The sequence below is a fragment of the Euprymna scolopes genome, chromosome 9 (genome assembly GCF_053919585.1).
Source record: "Euprymna scolopes isolate OS-2025 chromosome 9, ASM5391958v1, whole genome shotgun sequence".
NCBI classification, from domain to species: domain Eukaryota; kingdom Metazoa; phylum Mollusca; class Cephalopoda; order Sepiida; family Sepiolidae; genus Euprymna; species Euprymna scolopes.
The window spans coordinates 74,071,058-74,084,705 of NC_136490.1; the positions used below are offsets into that span (position 1 = coordinate 74,071,058).

At 31.1% G+C, this 13,648-nt stretch overlaps 1 protein-coding gene and 1 long non-coding RNA gene across 9 annotated transcripts in view; one reads left to right on the forward strand and one right to left on the reverse strand.

The window, feature by feature from the left end:
* The window catches only part of LOC145284711 (uncharacterized), a 52,066-nt gene extending 51,119 nt beyond the window's left edge, over positions 1-947 (reverse strand). Inside the window, exon 1 of the long non-coding RNA XR_013868866.1 lies at positions 826-947. This is a non-coding gene — a long non-coding RNA (uncharacterized LOC145284711). The remainder of the gene's footprint in view (positions 1-825) is intronic.
* LOC145284709 (zinc finger homeobox protein 4-like) overlaps positions 1-13,648 on the forward strand; it is a 424,371-nt gene that overhangs the window by 320,162 nt on the left and 90,561 nt on the right. The window contains exon 1 of one of the 8 annotated variants that reach the window (XM_080133616.1): positions 1,290-1,430. The exons of the other annotated variants lie outside the window; for them this stretch is intronic. The gene's annotated coding sequence lies outside the window, so the exon portion shown is untranslated. Of the gene's footprint in view, positions 1-1,289; positions 1,431-13,648 lie in introns of those variants that run through there. 8 annotated transcript variants of the gene reach the window in all.

Below are 13,648 nucleotides of genomic sequence, written 5' to 3' on the forward strand. Positions count from 1 at the left end.
TCGAAGACTCGAAAATTTATTTTTGACCCAGAATTAGCAAAAAAAAAAAAAAAAAAAATCAAAATGAATATGTGGAAAGAAATTCATTTCACACACACACACACACACAGTACTTACGAAGAAACAACATTGATTGTGATGTTGTTGTGTCGCAAGTACATTTTTGGATTAATGAAACAAATGTCGCCTGTGAATTTATTTTTTAATGAAGATTAAATCAATTAGAAATCAACCCAATCAATTGCAGAACTAAAAAAAATTGAATCGTAATTTTCTGGCTCTCAATTTCGAAGAAAAACGCTCAAATTCCGATACTTTTTGTAAAGACATGATTGGATTAAAAGGGAAAAGGATGGCATAAAAAGTGTCCACTTTTAGCTGAATAACATACTTTTTTAAGTAATTTTTTTTAATGCACTACAATTTATGTTGTTTTTTGTTGTTGTTGTTGTTGTTGTTGTTGTTTACATAAAGTATTTTAGATTTAAAGTAAAACTATTGTAAATTAATTTCCAAGCTGATTACAATACATAGATATTGAACTTTTCTTCCCCAAATTAATTTCTATGAGCTGTTTGTGACATTTTTTTTTTTTACATGTCGTAAATGTACGCCCGTCAGTGTGTGTGTGTGTGTGTGTGTGTGTGTGTGTGTGTGTGTGTGTATTCTTGGTCCTCTCGAGGAGGGCACGAAGAAACCAAGAAGCCACCCTCGCTATTTGTAGTCGAGCCTAACTCGTTCATTGTTCCCCTCCCCACTTCTTTCGGTCCGTCTCTCTTTCTCTTTCTCTCTCGCGCCACACACGCACAGCACTTAAATACTTACTTATGCCTCTACTTCTTACTCACTGTACACTGCTGTCTACACCATAGGAGAGAAGAACAATAACAACAACCTGGTGGTGGCTGTAGGTAAAGTGCTTTAGCCTTTTAGTAAGAAGAAGAAAAATAAAGAAGGGCGCACCCACACTCGCTAGTAGCTGGGGAGCACCACGGGGAGCACCACGTATCAAGTAGTGAAGTGTTTTGATTTACTTTGCTTCCCTTGTAACATAATCTGACGATCTCCCTTGCATGCTGTGCGCCAGTACCCACCTCTATCCCACCGCTCTCTCCTCCTCCCCCTTTAATCATTAATTTATCTCCCACTTTTTCTCATCATCCTCCGTCTTTATTTTATGTACTGCAGCTACCACCTCCTCCCACTCTCGGGACTCCTGCTATATTTTTCCCTCCCCCTCATCCTCCCCTCCCTTTTGTTGACTGCCGATTATCGTACTGCTGCTTCTTGTCTTTCCTCCTACCCCGACTGCGGGCACCTACTCCGACTGCACCACCACCACCACCTCCGACCGGGGGTTGTCCACCGGCAAGCACTTGGTTGGCTAATACACAAACCGGGAGCATGCAGTTACCTAACTTTTATCATAAGTAAGTCGGATTTTCAATTTTACACTTCACTCTTGATTCGCTTTTTTTTTCTTTTTTTTTTTTACCCAGATTTTACCCCTTGCGATCTTCAAGTCCCCCCCGCCCGCCCCCGATGATAGTTGAGTTTGATCGTTTCCTTGTTCAAGGCACACGACGGCCCCTGGGTTGTCGCAGCAAAAAAAAAAAAAAAAAAAAAAAAATGACAATCTCTTATGAATGACAGAGATTAAAGAGGAAACAAGAAAACATAATAAAATATAACAACCATATTCGAATAGCTCTCCCTCTTTTCTTATTCGTTTGAAAATAAACATGGAATACCTATATGTCTTCTTATAAGTAGATATGCATGTGTGTCTTTTTTTTTTTTTTTTTTTTAAGTGTTTTTGTTTTTTAATTATCACAAACCTCCGATATGTCGTTTTCCTCTCGTTCTGCGTGTGGCCACTCATTCAACTGAAGATTTCGTCGGATCACTGATATGTACATGAACCATTTCAAACTCGCTTATTATAACATTCTTAATTATTCATTTGCACATCTCCATTATTCGAAAATATTTCATTCGTTTACACAACAGTTTATCTTTCCACATTTGCTCTTCGATTTTTCTCGTCATCGACTTTTTGTATATTGGTGCGTGAGTGTTTCTTTTTTTTTTAATTAAACTAATGATTGCCGCGTTTTTTGTTGTATCATTAGACCTTATTTAATTTCTCGTATTATGACAAATCCGTTAAAAATAATCACAATCAAAATATATACTTTTGAAATCTTGATTAATAATGATTAAATCGAAACATTTTACACAATTCGATGACTTTTGACAAATCCATTTTATGTTGTTGTACGCTTCAACCAGTTTTATCTTATTTTAATTTCATGGCAATTGTCAACCATTTGCATTCATTCTTCGTTCAATCACAATACCATGCAAATAGGTTTAAGTATGAGAAAGGGATTGTTAGTGCCCACCCAATCCCTTTGGTTTATTGTAGAGAAGTTGTTCAATTAAAACCTAATTATTCTAGTAATGGCGAGTATATATTTGTTTTTGTTGTAAGAACAATTTTTAATACTAAGAAACGATCACTTTCTTTCGCATTGTTTTTAAAACAATAAAATTAAAATTGGATTTTTTTTTTTTTATTAAAATTTTTTTTTTTATCGTATCCCAAAAGGAAAATATGAGAAAATATATTTTCACAAACGGAATAATGAGTGGAGGTTAATTATTGAATTCACACTTGTATAAGACCTGATAGTCTTTCAATTCATACCAAGTACAACAACAACAACACCAGGAAAACAGCACGTGTGATATTTAAGAAAAACTAGTTGGCAGTGGGCACCCGTGTAGAAAGAAGCAAATCCAGTGGTTACTTCCGGGGAAGAAGGCTTCCGTATAAACCTGAAGTGAATAAACAAACATTAAGCATCAGAAAGACATCAAGGGGAAATAAAATCATTGCTCTTTTCAATAAATAAATAAATAATACTAATGGCAGTTTAATTTTTTGCGGATGTTGATTTTTATTATGCGTTTTATTTTATTTTTTTTCCAAATTGTATAACTTTAGTTAAAAAAGGAAATAAATGTGAATTACAAACTTAAAAGCAAAATCTAATTCTTCCTAGTGGGTCCTTATTAAGATATTTTCTCTATCTCGAAAGTTGTGTAGACATTAGACTAATTTCATTAAATTAAATTTCTAGGATTTTCAAAAACTATATTTGACTATTCGTACATGTCGGCAAATTTTCACAGAGAACACGTAAAATTGTTAAAATACGTTGTAATTTTTATTCTTTATTATTAAAAAACAGAAACAACCTTTTTTATGCTGAATGAGTAAAAATGTTTACAAAATGAAGAGGGAAAAAATGGGATAGTTTTATTGACATATATATCTTCTTACAATGAGCCTCTATTTCATTATCGTCACCTCAAGTAGGGGTAGTTTGCTTTCCCCCTTTGGTTTTAAACATAGTTTAAAATGATAGCTAACGTAGTCTAAAGAGTGTGTGTGTGTGTGTATATATATATATATATATATATATATATATATATATATATGCACACACACCCATATATATATATGCACACACATATATACACATACCCATATATATATGCACACACATATATACACACACACATATATATATATATATATATATACACACGCACATATATATATATATATATATATATGCACACACACCCATATATATATGCACACACATATACACACACACACATATATATATATATATATATATATATATATATATACACACGCACATATATACACACACATATATATACACACATATATACACACACACACACACACACATATATATATATATATATATATATATATATATATATATATAATGCATAATATCATTTGACAGCAAATGAAGTTTGTTCTGAGAGAGGAGGGATATTCGTTCAGGGAAAAATCTAATGTAAAATCTTTCGCTGTGAGTTGAATCTAATAATGGTTTCTCGTTACGTGTGAGCTGCCACCTCTGACTTGTTTAATTTATTCCTCCGCGCGCACTAGCTTCTTTTCTTCATTTTTGCAGCCTTTTCTTTTTTTTTCGGACTCCTCCCCCTTCTTTCTTTTTTTTTAAATTCTGTCAACTGTCTTTTCTCTCTTTTCCCCCGGATTCATTAGAAGGGAGGGGGAGTGACCCTCAATCGTGTGTGCGTGCATGCGTGTCCCCCCCACCCCGCTTTATGCCTGTGATGGCGGTAGAATCTGTCAAGGCAGTGAAGGGCGGAGTTAGATAAGACAATTAATGAGTAGAAAAGATGATTGGGAACGAAGGAATAGCCATCGCGTTGAAGGTGAAGTAAATGCTGTTGGAGACATCATCAGAACTGAGAATTTGTGCTGCAGTAGGAGTCTAATAGGCACAAGGAGTACCGCCCCCCCAGGGTTGTTACACCTGTATGACAAGACACCCCCTCTTCTTTCTTCATACACCCCATCACATTCTGACTGAATACCGTCTTTTTCTTCTTCTAAAAAATGACCATATTTCTTCTTTACTTTTAAGCCATTCACATTTTCAATTATGTGTTCGTTCAAACACAACAGCCGATTGCCGTATTCTTCTTCTTCTTCTTCTGATCCCCCCTCCCTGTCATATTCTTTTTCGCTATTTGTCAGCTTAACAAAAAAAAAAAAAAAAAGAAATTAAAAAGTACCAATCCCTGTGGCCTTTATATTTTAATGCCAAAAAGTCATTCACCTTAATAGCTTTACTTAAAAAAAAAAAAACTTACATTCAATTTTAATTAGATTTTTGCCTTATTTGATTGGTCCTGCTGTTTCTTGATTATTAAATATATATATATATATATATATATATATATATATATATGAATTTCCAGGTGGCCGCACCTGTGTGTGTGTGTGTGTGTGTGTGTGTGTGTGTGTGTGTGTAAGTATATGCATGGACTGATTTGCATAAATCCTCCTCTTCCTCCTCCTCCTCCTCCCACCAGTGTTTCTTCTTTATAGGCAGTTTCTAAAAGCTCATTACATAGTCACCAAATTTACATATTTACCTCTTCCCATCTTCTCTAATAATCAACCACTCAAGACAGAATATTATCGGCACCATCATCATTATTATTATGATTAAGGCGAGATTTTTTCATACAACTAGTTATCTTAGCATTAATACGGAGTGTATTTTTAGATCCATTTAACTTTTTCCAGAACTAATTCCATGGGGTAAGGATCTTTTTTTTATTATTAAGCATCCAATCGCTTTTGTTTCTTGTGTTTTTGTTGAAAAATATTTCCATTTGAAGAAAGCAATTGAAAATGACTTTACATTGGAATGTATTCGAGTAAGTCCGCTCTTAGAAAAAAACGTTCATTTAAAATAACCCGGATAGAAGAGAAATTCGCATCTTGTTTTTTTTTTATTTGGTCGTTAATTAATTTCGTTCATTTAAAATGCTGTATTTTCATATCGTTGAACCTTCCACGTTTTATTTTTTTTATTGAAATTAAATATTTTCATTATGTTATTATCTCTAGAAATTATCCAAATTTATAGCTGTAAAATCAATTAACGAATAAATGGAATGATGCTAGAGTTGTCAAAATTATAGAACTGGTCTACTCCCATCTTCGTTTGCAAATTAATTCCCTCACAATCATGATCCTATAATAATAATAATAATAATAATAATAATATTAATAATAATAATAAAATGATTTTCTTGTATTTGAACTTTTAGTTTCTTCGACACCAATTTCTGTTTGTAATATTTTTTCTCTCCGAAGTTTCATAAAACATGTTTTATCATCGTTAGGCTCACTTAGAAAAATTAAAAAAATTTTTTTATCAATTTACAAAAAAAAAAAAAAAAAAAAAAAAACTCATTTGATGAATTACAGGGTTTTTCTGGAAGTATTTTCGTTAAAAATATGTTTTGAAGTTTTCACTTTCTTACAAATAAAAACAATCTTTTGATTTGCTGACACATTTTTTTTTCAAATAAATAACATGTTTTACTCCCAATTTAATAAACATGAAAATTTGAAAATAAGAAAAATAAAAGCGATAATTTTCCTTTCATTACTAATATTTTCCAGTCGGTGGCAAATAATAATTATTTAATGTGTGTGTGTGTGTGTGTGTGTGTGTGTGTGTGTGTGACCCTTGTATTTGTGGGTTGTTATTTTTGGTCTACGCAGAACAACTTGTGTTGTGGAATGTGTGCCCCTCCCCCTCTTACTGTGTCCACTTCGGCTCGGAATGTTTTATGGGAAGGGGACGGTGATCGGTCTGTGGTGAAGTTAAAAGAGCCTCCTGTCTCCACGGATATCTCCCTTCACCCAAACCCGGTTGGCTTTATCTATCCCTGGCTACCGTCAACTTTTTCTTTTTTTTTTTTTTCTCTTCGTCTGGACCTTAAATCTTTTCTCATTTTTTGTCCATCCTCTTGAGAGCTGTTTTATCTCATCATTCCTTTTCCAATTGCCAGTGACTGCTGCTCTTGTCTCTTCTCGGCTAAAAGTGAAATTAAAACCTGCGTGCACACACACACACACACACACACACACACACTTTATTTTTTATAATCATAAATTCTTTTAGCTCTCTGGAAATACGCTGGTTGGTCTTAAAAAATAACAAAAACGTCTTTATAAAAATAATTTTTTTTTTTTTTTTTTTGCTTTCACACAAATGAACTTTAACAATCTAAAATTTCTTAGGGGATTTCTTATTCAACTTGTATTATCATTCAGCCTAGGAGCACTTTTGTAGTACAGTATTATTTGATTCATTCTACTACTTGTTGGATTCTCCAATATACAATCCGAAGTTCAATTTCATTTTGGTATGCCTATGCTATAACATTTTGTTTTTCAATTTATTTGTTAAAATTCTTTATTTTCCCCAACTTTAAAAACTTTACACGAACAATACCATATTTTACCCCTTATATATTTACGCGAATTTTCTGACTTCCCAAGTCCGAACCTTTTTTCTTTAATTTTACAACTAGGAAGTTGCTTATGCTTCACTAATCCTAATAGTTCTTAAATATGACAAAATATTGAAACTTTTATTTTCACTCAAAATTAACTGCTTTACGTTTCTGTAATATTTTTATTCTCAAATCCATTTTGAGGCTTTAAACAAAAATCTTGCTCATGTGCTTATATTTTTTTGATTATGATTTTCTTGTTTTACTCCCAAAAAGTTTTTTGGCACAAAATATTTTCTGTTGTAATTTCTTTTAATTCATCTCATTCTACATTTTTATATTGCGCAATGAATATATGACGTTGAAAGGAATTAGATTGAAAACATCATTTGAATGTGTTTTCCTAGAATTATTCCGGCGTTTTGACGGGAGCAACATTCATTCAAATCCCATTTTATGTGTATTGTCTTACTTTTGATCGTTTAGTTTTTACGACATTAGTAACAAAGAATTCTTTAAGAAACCGAAAAGTCAATCATCCATTTATTCAAGTATTTTTAGTTCATTTTAAAATTGGAAGAAATTTTAATTTTGGAATAAAGAAAATGGGATTTTTTTTTTGCCTGCGTTAGGTTTTCTTTGAAAAATACTGACAATTCAATCTCATTATAAAACACCTTTTTTGTATTTCTGTAATTGAGAGTGTTGCTCTGCGCGTGGTTACAGAATCATCACAGAATAATCATCTATAAAATAGTTAAATAACATATTTGTTTTTAACAAGAAAACCAAAATGAAATGCTTCGTATTAACAATGTGCGTAATAATTTAATCTTTTTAGCTTCTCCAAATGCGGATCATATGACGGCGATTATTCTTGAAGAATACTTTAACTAAAAACAAATTGATTTTCAAATTCTATATTGTTTTTATTTTTCAAATAAGTTTGATTTTTTTATCAAAAGCAAACAAATCTCAATTGTTTTTTTTTAAATCAACATTGGCTTTGTGCAATATTTTTTTTTTTACGTGAAAAGTTACAATTATTGCAACAGTGTTTCATATAAGTCGCATTTTAGTCTTTTTATGGAATTAAACAAATTTTTATAATTTACTTAATTATCACCTTTTATTTTGAATCCAATCAGTCAATTTAAAAACGAAAGGTTGAATTCAATTTCAATCACCATTTCCTGCTATAAAATGTTTTCAAGTAATTTTATGATGTTTCTGAGTTTTCAACTTCTCTTATTTTTCGATTAGTTTTCCTTTATGTTTTCTTATTGTTTAAAACTTCGCTTTTATGAAAACATTTGAATCGCTAAGCAATCCATAAGTGAACTAATAAAAAAATCATGTTATTTTTAACGATCCAATATTTTGAGATGAACAGTTGTTCATATGATAAATTTTTAACGATCACATATTTTGAGAATAACGATCCAATATTTTGAGAATAACAGTTGTTCATATGATAAATTTATAACGATCCAATATTTTGAGAATGACAGTTGTTCATATGATAAATTCGCAACAAATACAAATCATTATTAATTAGGCCAACTATTAGGCGAAAAAATTTTGATTTTCATATTCGGTATTTTTACAACGTTTCGACCGATGTGACTTTCTTCAGATGCATCTTCTCTAACTTGAAATATGATACCCTATTTCAAACTGGACCTTTTAATTAATTGACCATGGTAGATTATTCTCGTCCCACCTGTCATGGCCGGGTAGAAGTGTTAATTTTTATTTTTAGTTAGTGTTGCCTATTGTGAGGATTAAACTTTTGACTTCCAGAAGACGATCTTTTAGAATTGATTTACTTTATCCGTTCTTTCACGTGTTAGAATAATTAGTTTTCGTCTGGAAATTTCTGAAACGCAAAACCAGAGAAATTTTTTGATTGACTTTTATGTTATCTATTGCACTTAAAAAATACATTCTTTATTTTCTTTAGGGCAAGTATTTATTTTCCATTAATTTTAGATTTGTTTTTTATTTGCTTCGAAAATATCGCATTAAATGATCACAAAATGTGTAAACTCTAGAGATACAAACATTATAACTCTTACAATTCCGTTTGAGTGTGCGAAAAAATGTCCAAAATCCGAAATCAAATTGGTACTGCAGAGTGCAGCATAATACACAAATCACAAGTTTTTTGAAAATACATTTTCTTTGATAAAATGTTTTGGGGAACGTTAAACAATAAACAATTATTAAAAAAATAAAACAACTAATATCTAAATTGTTTTGTTTAATGACCAATCGGCTATTTTTTATTTCTATAAAAGTTAAAGGTGATATTTTATTTCTCGTAACTTTTTTCCCTATTCGCTCGCGACAATAACTAAAATCTGGCACAACTTGGAAAATATTTTTATCAAATGAAAGAAAACAATTAAATGTAGTTAAAGTAACTTTGAATATATTTTTCAAATGTTTTAGTATTTTATAATTGTATAAGAAATATTTATTTTATTTTTTATTGTTTTTGAGATACATATCTTTTAATTCCTACACTAAAAATATTTATTTGGAATCAAATTAAATTTAAAAAAAAATCCGTTTTGCATCTTTAATTAATCATTCGTTAGACTTTGAGTTTTTTAAAATCAAAATAAATCTTATTATCGATTTCAGCCGATCTTCTATATATAAAAAACAAAACAAAAAAAACGAAGCTTTTCCAAATGTTTTGCATCTTTAATGTATTTTCTGGAGCTATTAACTTCTTATAAATCTAATTTTATTATTGGGTGAAGTTTTGTGAATGTCTTTCACTTGTTACAAGTCTTCATACATCTCTGTTGAAACATCTGGTGGGGAGGTTGCCTTCTTTTGGGGGACGATTATATTTTCGTGTTTTTATTCGTTTTTAAGTAGATTACCATATCTTTTATTTTTGAAATTGTTGTGGGGGTTTCGACGTCACCCACGACGAAGTTGACGTATAATAATGAAAAAGTACTCAAGATCCTATATATAGCGGGTGTGTCCAAACGGAACTTCATGTGGTCCCGGACAACGCCGAGTATCCATGCTAGTCTCTAATAAATGTCAGTTGAGAAGCAAATACTACGATTGAAAAGTAAAAAAAAAAATCACACTTCTTTCTGGTGTTTTGTTGTCTCTAAATATCTATGCCATTCATTTTATACGAATCTTTTTTATCCTCATTGTTGTATTGTTGAACGAGGGAGTAGTGGAGTGCTAACATCTTTTTGAATGAATTTTGAATAGATTTATTTTATTTCGGCAAGACTTAATACAAAAAATTCAGAGTTTGATTTGAAAACTCAGTTTGATTTTATTTTGATCTTTTTCTAAAATATTGTTATTAAGAGCGATGTTTATTGATGAGGGCAAAACGAAAATTATTAAAACGCATTGGTAGCAAAAGCTACTGTTTGACAAAGGGGCAGACGATGAGGATAAGGGAATCTCGGAATAGGGTCCTTTCAAAAAACCTCGAATGGGGGTGGGTGGGTATCATCATGACCTGGTCAACCACCTGAACCAAGTCGTAACCTGCTAAAAGTCCTTTATACACGCTCGTGCATGCGCGACTTTATTTAACTGTTTTGAAATCTGCACTTAAAAAAATGAATAAATAAAATTCATGTTTTATTTTATAATAGAAATTCGTTTTTACAAAAATTCACACTAAGTTGTGTTTTATATTTGTTCAATGATAATTTCTTATTTATAGTGGAGAAAGGTCCAATTTTATCCACACACCAACGAAACGAGGTGGTTAGGTTTTTCAGGGTTAAAAAAAAAAAAAAACTATGAATAGGCTTATTTTTGTAAGAATTGTCGATTATTCATGTAGTATTGTCGGTGTCATAAATCGCAATCATGCTGCGTAACATTTTATTTCACTCATTTTTTAATCATTCATCAACTTTTTCATTCATTTTTCCCTCAAGTGACTTAAAATAAACTGCACAATTATTTCGGTGTCATCCAACCAGATGAATCGGAGAAATATCCCATCTTAATACTGTAATGTGCGCGCACACGCACATGCGCGCACGCACACACACACACACACACACACACACACACACACACACACACACGCATTAAAAAGGGACGAACAATAGCGGTTGAAATTAATTAAAATTGAAACAGTGAATAAGATTATTTAATTTTCGATTTTCTATACATAGATAAAAAAAAACACGTAATTAATATTTTGGGTCGGATCTGATGCAGATGAAGTATTCGGTAATTGATGTTTAATTCTAAAGATGCAAACAGATGTCATTCAAATGTTCAGCTGGTTTAATTTAATACACGTATACAATTAACAATATTAATATTCTTGATCTATGTTAAAACGCAATTTTAAAATCTGTAAAAAAGCATTAGGATTCGTCTCTGGATATTTTCCTGTTTCGTCTTTCAAATGAACCATTTAAAAAAAATTGGTTAATTGTTGATTTGGTTCAGAATTAATAAAAAGAAAACTTGGACTTGTTTTCTGTTGCATGTTTTATGAAACTTAAAACAAAAAAATAAAGTTGAAGGTTATTCATTGTTATTTTTATTAATCTATTGAATTCAAGTTGGCTAGACACCTTGAACTTACGTGAATTTAACCATATCACCGATAACATTAGTGAATTCTGCTGACTTTCCACTTCAAATATATCAGATAAGAGTGCAATCCGGAGTTATAGGCCCCTTTCTATATTCATTGTTAAAAATAAGTGGCGTTCTCTGGAATTCAAGTGACAGTAAGTCAGTTTGATTTTCCAGTATTCTATTTTTGATTAACAGTAAACCATTATGCGTTCTCGCAACAGTCGTTTACCATTGGTAATGAGCGATAGATTTCACTGTTATTTGAGTGCCAATAAGCCTCCTCGGAATACACTACTCACTATAAGCTTTCGGTTGAGGTCTGGATGGTGGTAACCTTCCTCATTCTTTCCATCCTCTCAAATTCTCCAGTCTTTTTTTGTGTCTGCGAGTTTTCTTCATGAATGGATGTCATATATATTAACGAAATTACTACCGAAACTAACGAAAACAAGTACACTATTCAGACAAAACTTAGATTTGGTTTTCAGAATATCGGAATAAAAGTGAATGTCTTGGAGTAATGTTCTTATTCTGGCTTCTTTCTTCATAAAATTTCAATAAAATAAAGATAATCTTCGTTTAAAAGTATTTAAACACTAGTAAATTATTTGAGTAAAAATTTAGACCTAAATATATAAAATATTATAAATATAATATAAAATATTTATAAAAACGGATGTTAAAAACACTTTTTTTGCTTAGGTTGGCGTTTTCAATTTAAATTCTTAAGGTGTAGGAATTAAAAGATAGTTATTTCAACAACAATTTAAAAAAGTAATGAATCGAAATGGATGACGCATTCAACATTAAACAAATTTTTAAAAAAATCATGTCATTTTTGTGCTTATTTTCATTATCGTTTTTCTATTTTTTTCATTTAAAATAAAAATTTCTACCAGTTTTTTCGTTCTCCTGTTCAATGTTAAATTTGGATAAGTGTGAATATGTTGGAGAAGAACTTTGTTCAAAACATTTGTACTGTTGTCCGACTTTTTGGCTAGGATCAATAACCCCTCCATCAGAGGAAGAGAATTCGTCTTTTGATTGAGGAGGCAATTTTTATATATTTATTCCACTCCAGTGTACGTACCAATGAACGACAAATATGTGTTAGTAATGAACGACAAATATGTGTTAGTAATGAACGACAAATATGTGTTAGTAATGAACGACAAATATGTGTTAGTAATGGACGACAAATATGTGTTAGTAATGGACGACAAATGTGTGTTAGTAATGAACGACAAATATGTGTTAGTAATGAACGACAAATATGTGTTAGTAATGAACGACAAATATGTGTTAGTAATGAACGACAAATATGTAGATGCAGGTCTTATTGTTGTTGTTGGGATCATGTAAACATTGTCGAAAGATTTTCTTTTATCATTTCAAGTTTCAACTTTAAATTGTGACAAATGACAAATTAAAGAATCGTGTTTCTGTTGTTGTTTATGTTAGGAAACACAAGAATAACGCAAAATTGTTTTCTTTGAGTTTTTTAAAGAAATTTTTTAGTCTATGAATTATTACAAATGTCTCTCAAACTATTCCAGATTTCCAACTTAAACACTGCTTCAAAAATGCAAAAACATGAAATAGATTAATTACATTTGGCAAAAATTAAAACGTGGATGTAAAACCAGTGTGATTGAATAAAAACACAAACATTTTATAGTTATAGGCAACGTTTTCAAAATTAAATTCATCATAAAAAAAAGGAAATAGAGATTTACTACATTGAACAAGATATCTTTATCTATGATCAGGAAATAATGTCTATTTAGTAGTTTATCTGAATGGTAAAACGTTACTGACGATTGTTTTAAAGGAACGTCTATGTTGAGTAGACGTTTTCTACAACGTCTCTAATCACAATTTAGAAAAGGGTACATAACTCTGGCTTACACATCTATCCGACAGTGGGAAGTCAGCAGAATTCATTTATATCTCTGATGATAGGACTAAATTCGCCAAAGTTCAAGGTGCCTCAAACTATGCTTAGGAGTTTAAAAGAAAGTATTTATTTATGTATGTGAATTGCCAACTTATATTCAATATATAATGAAGTTTAACTTTGCTATTTATGAATATTATTGTTACTAAAGAAGGCAAAATTAAGACAACAATTAAAAATACAAAAGTATTTTTA